The sequence below is a fragment of the Quercus robur genome, chromosome 9 (genome assembly GCF_932294415.1).
Source record: "Quercus robur chromosome 9, dhQueRobu3.1, whole genome shotgun sequence".
NCBI classification, from domain to species: Eukaryota; Viridiplantae; Streptophyta; class Magnoliopsida; order Fagales; family Fagaceae; genus Quercus; species Quercus robur.
In genome coordinates, this window is record NC_065542.1 from 31,345,405 (window position 1) to 31,362,572 (window position 17,168).

At 31.8% G+C, this 17,168-nt stretch overlaps 2 long non-coding RNA genes across 2 annotated transcripts in view; one reads left to right on the forward strand and one right to left on the reverse strand.

The window, feature by feature from the left end:
* Window positions 1–3,791: 3,791 nt before the first annotated feature.
* LOC126700578 (uncharacterized) lies at window positions 3,792–17,165 on the reverse strand. The gene is made up of 2 exons (XR_007647246.1): window positions 17,094–17,165; window positions 3,792–4,450 (listed from the first exon to the last, which is right to left on the reverse strand). It is a non-coding gene; the product is annotated as an uncharacterized LOC126700578 (long non-coding RNA).
* Window positions 11,424–17,168, forward strand: part of LOC126700579 (uncharacterized) — a 29,463-nt gene continuing 23,718 nt past the window's right edge. The window contains exons 1-3 of the long non-coding RNA XR_007647247.1: window positions 11,424–11,957; window positions 12,828–12,888; window positions 14,696–14,780. This is a non-coding gene — a long non-coding RNA (uncharacterized LOC126700579). The remainder of the gene's footprint in view (window positions 11,958–12,827; window positions 12,889–14,695; window positions 14,781–17,168) is intronic.

The following is a 17,168-nucleotide window of genomic DNA, read 5'->3' on the forward strand; positions in this document are numbered from 1 at the left end:
GGAAAAATATACCACATCAGAAATGATTAGACCATAAAAATCGAGTCTCTTATACTCGAAATGTTAGTAAATAATATAGTTTAATAACTAGGACTACTAACTATATACTTTGGATTTTATGGCCATTTGGCCATTTTGGCCACTAATTAATTCCAGTAATAGGTTTCATCCTTATAATATTTTGCTAGTGAGAAGAAAAAGAATAATCGGATTTTGTTATCGAACCTCCCTTTTTTTTTTTTTTTTTTCATTTGAGCTACGGATTTTGTTATTGAACTTAGTAATTCATAAAAATGTGTATTTGATCTAACATCTACGCACGCGCACCAAAAAAAAAAAGAAATTTCTTCCAAATTTACTAGGATTGTGGTATTAAATCATTAAATTGCAATATTGACAGCATGGAACTCTGTGTTACAGAATTCACAAACAGTACACTTAGCTCAAATAAAAATAAATAAATAAATAAAAATTCACAACCAGTACACTTAACACACTTAGCAAATCAAAGTGAAATATAAAATTGAAAAGTATGAACCGTAAAGTAAAATAGATAAAGAAATGACAAGCAAAATAGTCTATGTTACATCATACTTGTGGCTGCTGGTGGCCTTAGAAAATTATATATGCGCAGTCTTCTTGAAGCATGGCTATGACGTGTGTGGGTAAATAGATTTACCCTTCTTGACAATGCAGCTTTTGGCCTCGTTGGACTTTAAGGCTTCAGGGGAAGAAGGAAGGCAAGGAGCACGGAAAACATTTTCCATGGATTCGGCTACGTATTTAAATACCATTCCCTTTACGGCCTTTGCACCAAAAAAAGAAAGGTACGACCCATTTAGAAAAATTTTAAATATACTAATTATTTTATTTGAACGGCCTAGGATAGAAACTTGGAAGTTAAGTATACGAGTGACTAATGCTTCTAGAATATTTTTGGGGTTTATATATCCAATTTACCTTCTCTGTTTTCTCGATTCTCAAAAAAAAAAAAAATATTTTTGGGGTTTACAAATGCTCTGAAATGAAAATCGTGCTAATCTGACATTTGCACAGTAGATTTATCAGTTTAATAATATTATTCTCATTCTCTATTTTTCAATTTTTGTTTAATTTTCTTTTTTTCCAAAGGGCTAATAATCCCCCAAAAAAGCAAGAAAGTTTGAAGTAATATTCCTTCTTTGAGTGACTGACCTTCTTACCCAAAAAAGTCAAGTGTGTTTAGTTATTTTCTTTTTACCAAAAAAAAAATTGGTGATTGAAAAAGTTCTCTCTCTCTCTCTCTCTCTCTCTCTCTCTCTCACTTTCATACAACAGTTTTTGATTATCCTTTCTAGAATTTTTATTATAAATTTATAAGCTAGCCGAATAAAATAAAAGGTGATCACATTGTCACATGCTAATTGCTAAATAAGAAAATAGTTTAGTCCCCAAGTAAGATGGATTTTTAATTCTGATTTTGCTCTGCTCCTGTGCTGCCATTACCACACTTATGCAATAGTCTGCTTACTAAGCTGCTGTCTATTATGGCAGACCATTATAAGCTTATTTATCCGATCCTTTTTCTTTGCATATATTCCATTCTCATTCTCAACGCAATCGCCGATTCCAATCCCAAGAAAGAAGTATATAACTTAATGGTTTGGCTTAAAAATTTTCAGAGGGTACTCTCCACTTTGTAGTGAAAGAGTGCAGAGTGCATACGCGGGAGATTTTTTTTGGAATAAAATATTGTTTCTCAAAATATCAATTTTCCCAGAGCTTAATGTTTGTGAATTGCTGAGGTTGTATCTTGCATTGACTTTGGTGTTTGTGTGTTGTTGAGTGCTGAAGCTCCTACGAGTTTGAGAAAACCTATTTGGGATTTGCGGATCTGCAGTTTATTGCTGTTAAGGTTTTTTTTCTTCCTAATTTAATGATTTGGATTGCAATTTGTAGAGTCTGAATTTACTGAATTATTTGATTGGTTGCAGTTGATGTCATCTGAGTTTGCCTTATAATTTGTAGGTTCGCTTTGGGTTTGCAAAGATCCTTTCTATTAATGTATTGTTTTTTGATGCAACAATTTATGGATTGTTGTTTGTGGGACAATTATTGGTTTGGAAAAAATTTAGATATAATAACTTAGATGTTGTTCCTTATGTTTCTCTCTTCAGATTCAGCTATATGGCTATTTAACTAAAAAATACACTTTCAACACATGAGAAAAAATCCACATGGCAGAATGTTAAAAAGGAAACCTAAGGAACAACACCTAAATACTGTACCTAATGGTTCGTTTGGATTGAAGGGAAGGAAGGGGAAGTAGAGTAGATTTAGTACAAAATTAACTTATTTTTAGTCAACTCTATTCTACTCTACTTCCCTTCACTCTCCCTCCATCTATATAGGCCATTAGTCTTGCTCTATTGGTTTATATTTATTAGTCAACCTTAATCAAATTTTTTTGAGCTTTTTTTGAAATATGCTACTAATATGATTTCCAAATGAATAAGTTAAATAATACATAATATTTCACAAATTTTTTTAAATAATTATTAGTATATAATCTAATATGAGTATATAATAAATAATATATTAATGGTAAGTTCATATGAAAATAATGTTATTCCAATAATAACTTTTTTTGGCTAAACCAATAACAACTTATAACTTTCACAAATTGTTTTAAAAAATTACAATAATTTGCGTCCTTAACATTACTCTTTTCAAGAATTTGTTGAACGTGCTTTTAATTCTAGCTCTTGTTACATAGCTACAACTCACATAAGAATGAGGGCATATCTTGTTATGAAAATTGATGGTTCCTCTCTATTTTAAATATTTTTCAATATTGTATATTTCATTATTTATATTTTGTTTAATAGATGTAATAATATGTAGACTAGCGTGTCATTTAAAATTTGTAAAATAGAATCTAAACCATGAAATAGGTGAAATTGACAAAAATGTGTCATCATCACCTTGTAGGCTGCTAGGTTAAAAAAAAAGTTATAATCCCTATACTGAGAAGAAACATCCAAAATAATAATAATAATAATATTATTATTATTATTATAGTCACGTACTATCAACGCCCACCAAAGTAACTAGTCAACTACCATTTCAAAAGGTTAATTCCCACACGTAAATTTCCAAAATCCAAATTCTAGATTACAAATTATGACCTTTTTTTTTTTTTGGAGAAACGTCAATTTATGACTTACCTTGGAAAGTTTAATTGATAGAAAATAAAACAATTACATTTTATCAAATTGGATTTGAGGGGAAAATTCAAAAAAGGCAGTCAGAAAACAGAGAAGGGCAAAAGAGAAAAATACAAGACAGAGGAGAAAGCCACCGCAGAAATAGAAAAATAATGGGATAGCATTATATTTGCTAACAAAGTCAGGCCCCTCCAATCATTTCATTTTAAGGAATTGATTGGTTCATGGACAGCCTTGGCTTGTTTTCAATACTCAGCATCAGGGGCTTGATCGAACCAAGTGCATGTATACAATTTGATGAACTCATTAGATTCAGTAGTAGGATCCATAAAATCTCTCAAATTAGAAAGGAAAAAAAAAATGTAATTTGGAATTAATTTGATCCTGTAAGTCCTAAAAGATTGGCTGTCTGGTCATGGTTGAAATACTTCTTATTATAAAAAAATAAATAAATAAAAAACCTTCCTTCCATTTTTCTCTGATTCTGGATTGAATAAGCCAAACATACAATGTAACTCTGTGTTTTAGACCAGAAACAGACTTTGTTTTGCCTGTGCTCTCTAAATTTACAAACCGAGACAACTGTTTGATCAGGAATCAATAGAAGCAATTGAGATTTGAGAATACTGTTCTTCCAATCCAACCTTGACTAGACCCATGAAAGGGTGGACAACAAAACTTCAATCAAACTAATTTGGTGTTCTAATTATAACTCTTTCTCTTTTAGCAAAGAAAAAAAAAAAAGATCTTGCCATAATAAATGCCACAAAAGCATACTAAATATAGTTAATCTTGCATATTCATTTTCCTATTCCAAAAACAGAGAAATCACAAAAGCATAAAAAAGTACACTGAAAAAAGAAAAGAAAAAGAAGTACACTGCAAAAATTCTACAACCCTTTATTTATGGTTACTAACCAAATATGCCTCTATTTTCCTTTCTCTTCTTACTAACCAAATATGCCTCTATTTTCCTTTCTCTTCTTGAACAATGGTCATGGTGGTGTGGTGGGTTACCCTTACCCTTCTTCTGGAAGCAGCAAGCGACCTTAGTGTTGGGCTGTGGGGTTGGTGCAGATTTTGGCTGCTACAAATTTCCATATCATTCCCATCACTGACTTTCTCTTTGCTGGAAAACCACTTCCATCTCCATGTTTCTGTTTGCTGAAGCTGTGCTGTTCTTCACTTGGACTCGAGTCCACTACCTTCTTTGGCTTTATTTTGATGCAGCCACAGCAGCCCATCTCCCCACTTGGATTCAGCTTTCTCACCACCATCTTTGTACCTTCCATTTTGTTCATAGCCATCTCTCTTCTCTCTCTCTCTCTCTCTATATGCTGCAAATTTTCAATTTTGTGAAGGTTTTTTTAAAAGATTTATAATGTCAATCATGTAGAAAGACATTCTTGGACACCAAGAGTCCTACAGTGTCAAACCTACAATGATGCAATGATGCAAATGATTACATCTTCAAATTCTTTCTTCTTACATACGCTAAGGCTATGTTGGAATCTAATCTCCTATGGTTGATATATCTTTGTACAATTTTTAAGTCTTATGCCGTTTCTGATCAGCGTAAAAAAAATAATAAAAATAAAAATCTTTGTTTAAATTTAATAATAGCTGAACTGGTAATTAGTTAATGATGAAATTTGACAAAATTGTCTTTAGAAGTCGACTCAATGATAGCTAGCCAAATTGAGCGTGGCAGGTGTCTCTCACAGCGCAGCCTAATCCAATAATATGTTAATTAAAATACAAGAAAGATTGGAGTTCGTTTGATGCACCTTTTAAAGTAAAAAAGAAAAATAAATGAATAAATCTTGTACGCTTTGAAGTCCCAGGAAATCCCAGAGGAAATGGCAGCAGATAAGAAGAGTCCATACCTTACCCCTAAAACAAACCCCAGTACTAATATACCCTTCCAATATCCAAGTATTTTTAGGGCCACTTAAATTTTTAAGAAGAAAGAATTTGAAGATGTAATCATTTGCATGAACAGTGTATAACATATTTGCATGAACCTTGTATAAATATACACGTTTGTTTATTTTACCATATAAATCTTATATGAACAGAAAAATGTAAACTAATAATTTTCCATGTGTGTTTTTTTTTTTTTTTTTTGAGTAAGCAGTAATACTTATTAAAACACACACAAAAATAACAATAGTGTTTTTTAATTAAACCGAGTTTATAATATATTACATAATCAGAGTACAACTACAAAATGACATAACCTTTGTAGTTGTAAATCAGAGTTATAAACAACGGACATTAGACACACACAACCAACGTGGGATAAACATACCTATTTGGTTTGGTTTTAAGAGCAATGCGGCACTTACAAGTTGTTACTTTCTAAGTGGAGAGTTAAAAGCCTTGGCCGTTTTATTCTACTACTTTTAGTTTACATTTGGTCAGCCTTAATCAATTTAACATGCTAGAAAGATGCTATTAAGATGATTTCCAAATAAATAAGTTTAAGAATACATGATATTTCACAACTTTTTATATAATTATTAGTAAATAATCTAATTATGATAGTTATAAAATAAAAATAATATTAATGATAGGTTCATGTGAAAGTAATGTTACTCCGATAATAACTTCTACTTCTTTTTTGGCTAAACCAATAATAATTTGTCACCTTAACAAATAGTTAAAAAATTGAAATAATTTGTGTCCTTAACATTACTCTTTCCAAATTATACAAATTTATTTGCTCAAAAAATTTTTGAATACACTTTTGATTCCATTTCCTTGATACAAAGTGTTGATGCTCACTTTTGGCAAAGGGCCCAACAATAGAAGAAGTCCAACAATATAGAGAAGGTGAGAAAGGTAAAATAGTAAAGGAATAAGGAAACGAGCCCAGTAGGCTGAAATGGCAGGATTGATGACTGGCAAGCCCACAACAATTAAAAAAAGAGGTAAAGAAAAGGTAAATGGGTCAAGGAAGCCTGAGAAATGAATTAGTAAACTCAATGGGTCGGCCCAAAGGCCAATAAACCCAAGAAGTAATAAGAGGTAAAAATGTGGTAATTGAGCCAAAGAAACCCAAAGGATCTAACAAAAAGGCCATAGGAGTAAAAATGGTAAAGAGAAAGTAAACAAGCTAAGGAAGCTTGAGAAATGAAATAATGAAATGAGCTGGCACAGCAGGAATGTTGGCCAACAAAGCCCAAAAGAGGTAAAGATGTGACAAGTAGATCTAGGAAGCTTTGAGTAAAAGATTAACAAAGAAGTGAGCTGGCACAGTAAGAACGTTAGCCCACAAGTTCACGAGGTAACATGAAGTAAATGGGGGAGTAAAGTTATAGCAGACACGATGAAATGATATGGTAGGATCGATAGTCGAGAGGCCCACAAACGCAAGGAAGAAAAATATGGACTCGGCAAGAAGATGAGGGCCCTTGCCCAAGCAACGCCCAATCCAAGAAGAGAAAAAAGGCAAGAAACATGACATGAAAAGCCCACGCATCCTTCAACAAACACAGATTGGGGAGTGGTGCAACCAACAACATAAGGCTTAATCCTTATCCAAATGAGAGTAGTAAAAAAACAAAGAGAGGTAAGAAATAAGACAAACAATTTTGTCTAGGAATGGGGAGTGGTGCAACCAACAAATTCAAAGCCATGGTAGTAGCTAAGTAGTCGGCAGACTAGTGGGCAGTCTTGGAAGGACACCCATAAGAAGCCAAAAGCAGTTGAGAGGTAAAAATGGTAAATCTCACCATGACAGATAGTATAAAAAGTGGTAGCTGTGAACAATAAAGAGGGGGGAGGGGGGGGGGGGGGACAAGGGACGGAAGGAATGAAAGAAGAAGAGGTAGAACAAGAAAGAAAAAAGAAAAAAGAAAAAAATATACAAAAATCATAGAGACATGAGTGGTAGGGATAAAAGCATGCATCAATAGACTACCTTTTTTCTCTCCCTCTTGACAGACCCACTCTTTGAGATATTGAGGATTGAAACTTAAACCATTTAGACCATTTTTTCCAAAGTGCGTAACATTTATGGCAGAAGCCTTCCTTGAGGTCACTCATATTGGGGATTAGTTCCCTTTTTGGACTTGTATTTGCTAAGAAACTAAGCCTACTCTTCGGGCAGACACCTTTTTCTTTTATGCTTGTTGCTTTATTATCACTATTGTATTATTCTTCCATAACTATATTATGCCACTTTCCTTTATTTTGATGTTAACATTATTTGTTTAGTATTATAGTTGTTCTACCATACTATATTCATGCAATAACATTTGTAATAGTTGTTCCTGCTGTGGGCACACCATACACTTAACGCTTTTGCTAGAGTGCGTCTATATTGGGACGGCTTGACTTGTGTACAAACTGGCCTGAAGTGTATTTCATTTAGGACAGCCCTAACTCTTTTACCTCAGACCCACAAGCCGCAGTACAATAGGAGAGATAAACGCCCAACAACACAAAAAGGCCCACCATACAAAGCTACAACTCATATAAGAATGAGAGAAACATTATTTGTTTATGAAAATTGATAGTTCATATTTATTTTAAATATTGTTCATTTTGTTTATTTCATAATTTAAAATTTTAATGGATGCAACAAAAATATATATTGCCTTCATTTTGTTTATTTCACAACAAATCATAAGTAGTAGGTTGTTATTGGTTGCTATTATTAGGGTAAAAAAGTAATATAAGTGATGAGTTCAAATTTGAACCAATAACAGCTAACCACCTATAATTTGTTGTGAAAATCTTGTAGACGTAGCACTTCTCTTTTATATATATATATATATATAACCGAAACCTTTGAAACTCAATTTTCCACGTCAGCACAATATTTAAATAAAATTATTTTTGTTTAGTCTAAACTTAATAAGGAGTGAAATTCTACCTCTGAAATTCTACCTCTCTAATAAGTCCAACTTAAACTCAAACTCATCATCTTTTTTAAACAAAATTATTTTTGTTTAATTCAAACTTAATAAGGAGTGAAACTCTATCTTTTTAACAAATCCAACTTAAACTCCAATTTCGAGATAAATATGAAAACTTACTTATTGTTCCAATCCTAAAATCAGTAATGTTGAAGTGCATGTCATAATTTTTCCTTTTTTTTTTTTTTTAATTTTTGTTTTAATGTTGAAGTGTCACAATATAAATATATATATATACACACACATAGAAATACCACCTTTAATTTTTTATCAACTTTTCTTCTACGTATTACTTCAGCAAATTTTTAGATATATATACAACATTTTCCTCTACTACTTTATCCAATTTTTGGATAGATGCAAAAGGTAATCAATTTTTATTCCTTCACATTGTCTTTTTCTATGCTAAAATTAGTAGCTATTAGCAAGGTTTTCAAACCCGGACTGTTTATTAAACCGTAAAAGTGAGAGGTACAAGGTTTTTAAGGTCAAACTGAGGTCGAACCAGGGTCGAATCGTGATGACGTCATAATTAATTTAATAATTATTTAAATATATTAAATTTGTAAATATTAGCAAAATTTATTAAAAATATCTTAAAAAAATTGAAACCAAATACATAAAATAGTACATTATAAGGTTAATAAAAAATAGTACAACATAAATAAGCATAAAAAGAAATTTTTATAATAATCCTTTAGGAGAAATCATTTCAATTAACTAAAAACGACTTTTAAAATAAATTCATAAATTGCATAGGTATTATTTAAAAGTTAATTTAGTAATATTTAATATGTTGAGAAAGATGACATAGAAGTTTAGAAAATATAAATCATGTAAATTTAATAATATTGCATATTAGCTCCCAAGTAAAGCACTTGGTCTGTTGGTCATGGCTTCAGTCTTGCTTACAAGGTGTGAGAGCTCAGGTTCGAATCTTGGCAGCCACATTTTCTTTAATTTTTGTCTACATTATGACTGGTTGAACCGGGCTATGATTCATCCAGTTTTCCCGGTTGAACCCTGGTTCGTCCGATTCTCTCACAACTCACTGATACCCGGTTTTTTAGGCTTAAAAAACGGGATTTCAATCCAGCTCCCATTTTTCCCAATCGGACCGCCTAGTCTGGTCCGGTCCGAGTTTCAAAACCTTGGCTATTAGGTAGAAAGTGTCACAATTTTTTCCCTAATACACAGTTTTTTTTTTTTTTTTTTTTTAATGTTGAACTATCACAATTTTTTTTTTTTTTAGTTTATTTATTCTTTTTATCAAACTTTTCATTCCACCATTATCAATAATTCTCCTTCTCTTATAATTCATATTGATTAGAAATCGAACTACTTTACAATTTGAAATTTTATACCAGATGAAATTCTTCAAAATTGATTTAAAATCGAAATTTCTGAAACTCTCATAATTTTCCATGTCAGTATAATATTTAAATAAAATTATTTTTATTTAGTCCAAACTTAATAAGGAATGAAACTCTATCTCTCTAACAAGTCCAACTTAAACTCAAACTCATTAGTTTTTTTGAACAAAATTATTTTTGTTTAATCTAAACTTAACAATGAGTGAAACTCTATCTCTCTAACAAGTCTAACTTAAATTCAAACTCAAATATTAATAATTTATCTCAAAATTTGCGAGGTTAATTATGAACACTATAAAAACAATGCAAACCTTAATTTTTTTTTTAAAGCCGAGTAGAGGAATGAGCATTTCTTATGTTATTTTCTTCTCCTCTACTTTGTTAATATATATATATATATATATATATATTATGGTCTTTCATGTATTTTTGAAAAAGTAATTTTCGTACATGAACCACCAAACTCTCTTTAGCCCTTTTTTACAAGATTAAAAAAAATTGCAATAATTGAAATTTTCTTTTGAATGTAACTCATCTTTTTTTTTTTTCTCTCTCTATTATTTAGTCATATATATATTTTTTGTTTTAATAATATCTAAATAATAAATCATCTGATTTTTTAATAATTTTTTTTGATTCAAAAATTTTAATATCTGAATTTTTAAGTTATTTTTCTGTAGAGTCTGAAATTGTCTTATAAATTTTTTGTAAACCATTGCACATTTAAGCAATGACTTATTCATCAAATTTTAATACAAGTTGAAGTTATATAAGAATAAATCATGCAATGATATAATTTTTTAATTAATTTAAAATTTTATAAAATTACTTTAATTTACCTCATAGATAAATAGGGTCTCGCATATAGCAAAATTTAACGACAAGTTGTTATTAAGCAGAAACAATCAAACAAATATTCCTGATGGCCACGTATCAATGTCCCGTCAACTCTTTTAAGGGAACTCGTTTCCCATCAAGGCACCAAGCCACCAACTGCTATTTCAGAAAGTTTTAGTCCTTCAACGTCAACGTCCAAATTCTAGATAACAAATTATACATTTTTTTTTCTTTTTCTTTTTTCCTTTTTTATGAAACTTACAAATTATGACATAAAGTTTTAATTGATAGAAAATAAAACATGTAGATTCTACGGTCAAAGAGCTTTTTTTTTCTTATGAAAATCATTTTTCTAAATTGAATTTGGGGAAAAAATAATTCAAAAAAGGCAGAGGAGAATTAGAAAGTAATTACTCCGTATTTGCTAATAAAGACAGGTCCCAAGAATCATTTCATTTTAAGGAATTGATTGGTTCGTAAACAGCCCTGGCTTGTTTGCAATACTCGAATTTGGTGGCTTGATTAAAACAAGTGTATGCAATTTCACTAACTCATTAGATTTACTAATAGGATCCATATAATATCTCAAATTAGAAAGGGAAAAAAAGTAAATGGAATTAATTTGATCTTTAATTAGTAAAAGAATGGTTGAAAAGACCTTGCTTCCATTTTTCTCTGATTGTGAATTGAATGGGGCCAAACTGCCAAAGATAAAGTGAAAGTGTGTGTTTTAGACCAGCAAAAGACTTTCATGGAACATTGCTACAAAACCAAGACAACCTCTTTGTATAGCATTTGAGAAGCAAATATAGTGTCAAATCTTTCCTAGAATGCTACCAAGTTGAGAATATTGTTCTTCCACAGGATCCATAAAAGGGTGGACAAGAAAACTTTCAATCAAACTACTTTGGTGTTGCAATTTGATGTTTTATAGCTCTCTCTTTTAGCAAGGAAAAACAAAAAGATCTGGCCATAATAGATGTCACAAAAGCACACTAAAAATAGCTAATCTTGCTTTATCAATTTCCCATTAAAAGGCATAGAAATCACAAAGCATAAAAAAGTACACTGCAGACTCTGCATATAACTAAAAATACAACAACATGACCCATTATTTGTGGTTACTAAACCACATAAGCCTCTGTGCACCTTTATCTTCTTGAACCATGGTCATGGTGGTGTGGTGGGTGTGGCTAATTTAGCCTGCAGCAATCGACCTTATTGTTGGACTTTGGGGTTGGTACAGATTTTGGTACCACAGATTTCAATATCTGTACCAACACTGACTTTTTCTTTGCCGGGAAAACACTTCCATTTTTCTGTTTGTTGGAGCTGAGCTGCTCTTCACTTGGGCTAGAGTCCACCACCTTCTTTGGCTCTATTTTGGTGCAGCCACAGCAGCCCTCCTCCTCATCTGAGCTCACCATCTTTGCCTTTTCCATCTTGTTAGTTGCCATCTCTCTTTTCTCTCTAAATTTCCTTTCAATTTTTCAACTCCAAATTGTGAAGGTTTTTGAAGAGATTAATAATGTTAAGTAGAAAGACACTCTTGGACGCCAAGAGTGAACTGTGACATTCTTGGGCTCCAAGGCTGAGCTGGAATCTAATCTCCTATAGTAGATATGTCTTTCTACACTTTTAATTATGATTTTTGTAGGTAATTCTCTGCTTTGCTGATCAGTGAAAAAATATTTATCTTGTTTAATAATAGCTGAAGAGATTTAGGAATTAAAATTAATATCTTTTTTTAATCTACTTTTATTCCAAGGGTATTTAGAAGTCGATGTCAATGACAACTAGCCAAATTGAGCGTGGCACATGTCTCTCACATCGCAGCATAATCCAATAATATATATATATATATATATATATGTGTGTGTGTGTGTGTGTTACTTCTAAATTTGTACTAATACGTAAGAGATTGGAGTTTATTAACTTCATTTGATTTTTAATGGACCCTTAAAGTTTTTTTTTTTTTTAAATCTTGTACCCTTTGAATTCATAGGGAGGAAAAAGCAGCAGAAGAGTCCATACCCCTAAACAAAGCCCAGTACTATATAACCTTACAATGTCCAAGCATTGTTTGGGCTGCTTAAATATATAAGAAGAAAGAAGTTGAGGAACTACAATTTATTTCCAGAAAAGAAAGGAAAGGTTGTTTGGAATGATTGTCTGTCAAAGATTTAATCTTTTTTCCCAAAGGTCAGTGTTTGTGTGATGTTGAGTTTGTAATGAACATTGACTTTAGTGTGTGTTTGCTCTGAGTTTGTGGCATGCTATATGTTTGATAAAATGTCCATGTGGACCTGCATTTTATTGCTTCCCCAAATGTGAGGCTTTGGAGGTGCAATTTGTAAATTTTGCTGAATTATTTGAGTGGTTGCAAATGATGATATTCAAGCTCTCTTTACTATTTGTAGATAAGCTTTTGTGGGTATAAAGTTCTTCTATTATAGATGCTTATTTGCCTATGTGGATTTTAACAGGAGGGTGACATTGAAAATCTGCTATTTGCTAATTGAGGAGTTATGGCCAGGATCCAATTTGGTCAGTACCTTGTTGTTTTTTAGTATGTTCAATCTTGAGAATTTTTTTTTGGTTTGAGACTTTGAAAAATGAACAAAAACTCCAAAATGTTAAATCATGGATCGTTGGCATGAATCTATCTCAGCTTTCATTTTCTTTCATTTTTTTTTTTTTTTTTTTTTTTACATTAATGTTTGCATCAATCTTTTCTGGAAATTCTATCTAAAGATCTGGTTGATTTCCAAATTATTTTCTAAATATCTAATTAGGTCAAGATTTTTTGTCCTAGAATGATATAAAAATATATGAGACTTATATCTTCAAAAAATTAGTTTATTCGGAATTTGATAGAATTTGAGGTTTTTTATTTTTTTATTATTTAATAGTAGCTTCCACTTTCTATCTATTCGTTTCTCTTTCAAGCCCCTTCAATGTTTCTAGTGTCATATAAAGTGCATCAGATATGACTAGAGAAAAAACCCCATTTGAGCATTGTTAGAGAATATTTAGGTTCCGTTTGGGTCAAGAAGGGAGGAAGGAAGAGTAAAGGAGAGTAGAGTTAAATTAAGTTGGCAGAAAATATGTTAATTTTGGGCCAATTCTACTCTACTCTGCTCCCTCTTCCTCCCCTCAATTCAAACTAACCATTAGTTTTTTGCTTTCTTAAGTCAAAATGGCAATATTGGATTACAGTTGATGTTTGTTGAACTGGTTCAAAGTCTTTGGACCCTATATTTGCTGAGTGGTATGTGTTGGAAAATATGGCTAAATAAACAAGTTTTGATTCAACAATACAAATCCTAGAAAAAGAAAATAACAATGACAAAAATAAATAAATAGAGTTAGAAAGATCTCACAAACTATATAATCACGCAAAATGTGTTGTCTTTAAAGATTGATTCATGCCATCCAGAGTAGAACTCGGTGTGAATGACTCTTTTGGTCGAACAACTCCTAAGATTAGATTATAGTGATTTCTTTAAGTTGATCACACACTCAAATAAGAAAAACTAGGAACAACCTTAATTGCCTTTCCTTAAAACTAAAAACTTAGAAGCTGAAATTTTGTGAAGATGAGCAGAAAATTTAGAGCTGAACAGAGGAGGGAGAGTGGAGGCAGCAAGGCAGAAAAAAAACTGAAGAGAAAGAAGTAAAGCAGGGTTTAATATATATCAACTCAGAAAGACAAGTGGGCTACCTAAATGGACTAGGCCTCTAATGGTTACTGTGCAGATTTGATGCCCAACGGGTTGCTCAAATACTCACCAACGGCTACATCAACACCAAATTTATGCAAAAGGAAAGAAAGGGAAAAAGTGAGGCCCAAGAATGACATAACAGGCCTAAGGCCAAGCCCAAACCAACACCAAGCCCATAGTGTTCAGTCTTATAAACTTATGACATTGTTTATTCCTAACCAATGTGGGACACAAAGTATAGGTTAAGTGTTTGAAACACACCTACTCCAACAATATGTTGTGACTAGGAAAAATCACAAGCTAGTGCACTCTAATTTGAAGTCAAAGAGTGCAGAGTGAAGACAGGGAAGATTTCTGTTGGTATCAATATTGTTTTTCAAAATATCAATTGTCCAGAGCTTAGTGTTTGTGAATCGCTGAGGTTGTAACTTGCATTGACTTTAGTGTTTTGTGTTTGCTGAGTTCTGAAGATGCTACCAGTTTGATAAAATGTCTTAGGGACATGAGGTTTATGGCTGTTTAGGTTTTTTATCTTCACAACTTTGGATTGCAATTTGTAGGGTCTAAATTTGCTGAATTATTTAATTAATTGCAATTTATATAATCTGAGCTTGCTTTATTATTTGCAGATAAGCTTTGAGTGTGCAAAGACATTTTCTATTTATGGGTTGTTATTTGCTAACTGAAGTCTTCAATCCTCTGTTGCTCTATCTGGTCAGCATCTTGTTCATTCTTTCCTTTTTTTAAGTATATTAATGTTAGATCTGGGCTGTTGGTTTGTATCTGCCTATGCTTGGCTTTTTATTTCTTTTTGGTTTACATTAATCAACCTTATGACACTTTTATTACCTGTTAATTGTGGTAACTTTTTATTGATTATTATTTGGACCCACCAATGATATCATTTTTTCACTTACTAATAACCACTCAAAAAATAAAATATAATAGTCACTTACCACATTAATAATTTGTAATTTTTTTTTGTAAATCTAGCATTTTCCTTTATATTAACATGCTACTATGTTGATTTCAAAATAGATAAATTAAAAAATACATAATTTTTCATAATACTCAATTATTAGCATATAACCTGTTTATGGATGTCACCATAAATAATTTCATTTTAAACAATTGATTGGGTCATGGACAACCTTGGCTTGTTTTCAATACTCAGCATCAGTAACTTGATCGAACCAAGTGTATGCAATTTCATGAACTCATTAGATTCAGTAAAAGGATCCATAATAATATCTCAAATGAGACACTTAAAAAAAAAAAAAAAAAAAGTAATTAGAATTAATTTGATATTGTAATTTGTAAAAGAATTGGATAGAACCAGGCTTAGACAACTATTTGATAAGGAATCATCCTATGAGAAAAAAAAAAAAAAAAAAAAAAAAAAAAAAAAAAAAAAAAAAAAAAAAAAAAAAAACTAGTTGAGATGGAATCAATAGAACCAATTCAGATTGAGAATCTTGTTCTTCCAGTCCAACCTTGACTAGATCCATAAAAGGGCGGACAAGAACGCTTCAATCATTTTCTCTGGTAAAGTGGGGTATTAGCAGTACCTACTTTAGTGTCGTAATTTGATGTTTTATAACTCTTTCTCTTTTTAGCACCAAATAAATAAAATAAAATAAAAGATCTTTCCATAATAAATGTCACAAATGCAAACTAAAATTAGTTAATCTTGCTTTATCATTTTCCTATTTAAAAGGCAGATAGAAATCATAAAGAATAAAAAGAACAATATAGATAACTAAAAATACTGTCATTTAAATATATATATATATATATATATATATATATATTCCAAATGTAGTGGACAGAGACTGAAAAAGCAATATATATGGTACTAACTACTGAGTCCAACAAACTATAGACAGGCACCTCTACAGGAACTACTACCTGAAAAGAGAACAATACAAATGGCCTCTACTACTTTTGACACCAAACTCGAATCTACACTACACTAATATAGTGATGTCTTTGTGATTAATGGGTCCTACACCCCCAAAAAAAAATTCCTCTTCCCCTATGGAACTTTCAACAAATAAACAGCCAGCAAAACTCATCCAAACACACAAATGATCCTTAATTTTTCTACCAACTAGCTATTTACAGTAAACATCAGCTGCATTACCATCAGTATGCTAGTATTACTATCTATCAAGGCATGCTAAATTCCAGACAGTCCTCTTTTGAGCTACTGCTATTCCATAGTGAGAGCATAAACATAGACTAAGCAATCTCCAAATTATATGGTAACTCTGTAGAACATACAGTGCACAAAATTAAATATAGTGGCAGCTTCATTCTTCTTGCTGGTTACATAAGCTTACTTTGCACCAGAATTTAATTCAGCAACATATATAAAGGAGTACATCACAAGCTTAGACAACTATTTGATCAGGAATCAATAGAAGCAATTGAGATTTGAGAATGCTGTTCTTCCAATCCAACCTTGATAGCTAGACCCATAAAAGGGCGGACAACAAAACTTCGATCAAACTACTTTGGTGTTGTAATTATAACTCTCTTTTAGCGAAAAAAAAAATGATCTTGCCATAATAAATGTCACAAAAACACAAAAAATAGTTAATCTTGCATATTCATTTTCCTATTTAAAAAGTAGAGAAATCACAAAGAATAACAAAGTACACTAAAAAGAGAAAAGAGAAAGAAGTACACTGCAAAAATTCTACATACATTTATTTATGATTAATACTATGGTCTATGGATACATAAAAATTCACAAGTTTGTGCCACAACTCGCTATATAACGAGTTGTGAGTGGTGGAGATGTATTCCCACATAGCCAATCTCCACCACTCACAACTCCCTAACATTACTCTTTATTTATGGTTACTAACCACATATGCCTCTATGTTCCTTTCTCTTCTAGTCTTCTTGAACCATGGTCATGGTGGTGTGGTGGGTTACCTTTACCCTTCTTCTGGAAGCAGCAAGCGACCTTATTTTTGGGTTGTGGGGTTGGTGCAGATTTTGGCTGCCACAGTAGCCCACCTCCCCACTTGGGTTCAGCTTTCTCACCACCATCTTTGTCCCTTCCATTTTGTTCATAACCATCTCTCTTCTGAA